The 235-nt window shown below is 40.4% G+C and overlaps 1 long non-coding RNA gene across 1 annotated transcript in view; it reads left to right on the top strand.

The window, feature by feature from the left end:
- LOC107720842 (uncharacterized) overlaps positions 1-228 on the top strand; it is a 1,035-nt gene extending 807 nt beyond the window's left edge. The window contains exon 3 of the long non-coding RNA XR_001637651.1: positions 39-228. This is a non-coding gene — a long non-coding RNA (uncharacterized LOC107720842). The remainder of the gene's footprint in view (positions 1-38) is intronic.
- The last annotated feature ends 7 nt before the right edge of the window (positions 229-235 follow it).

Genomic DNA, 235 nt, shown 5'->3' with positions numbered 1-235 from the left:
ATTTGTTGGTCACTTTTTCTTGCCTATTTTCTTCCTAGCAAAACATCAATGTATGTGCCAAAGTAGAATTCATCAACTTTAGCCTTGATCTCTTTGATCAGCTCATCGTCTCTACACACCCTATCTACATTGAAGTCACCCCTTGTATTTGTCACCAGATCACACCAAGCTAAGCCAGTAACCATCAGCTGACCTTGGACTTGCCAATGGTAGGTGTGTGTTTTTCTTAGTTTTG

This window comes from Sinocyclocheilus rhinocerous, unplaced genomic scaffold, assembly GCF_001515625.1.
Source record: "Sinocyclocheilus rhinocerous isolate Xijiao unplaced genomic scaffold, SAMN03320098_v1.1 scaffold36457, whole genome shotgun sequence".
Classification (NCBI taxonomy): Eukaryota; Metazoa; Chordata; class Actinopteri; order Cypriniformes; family Cyprinidae; genus Sinocyclocheilus; species Sinocyclocheilus rhinocerous.
Note: the sequence above shows the minus strand (reverse complement) of the source record. Positions and strands in the feature narration are given on the sequence as shown.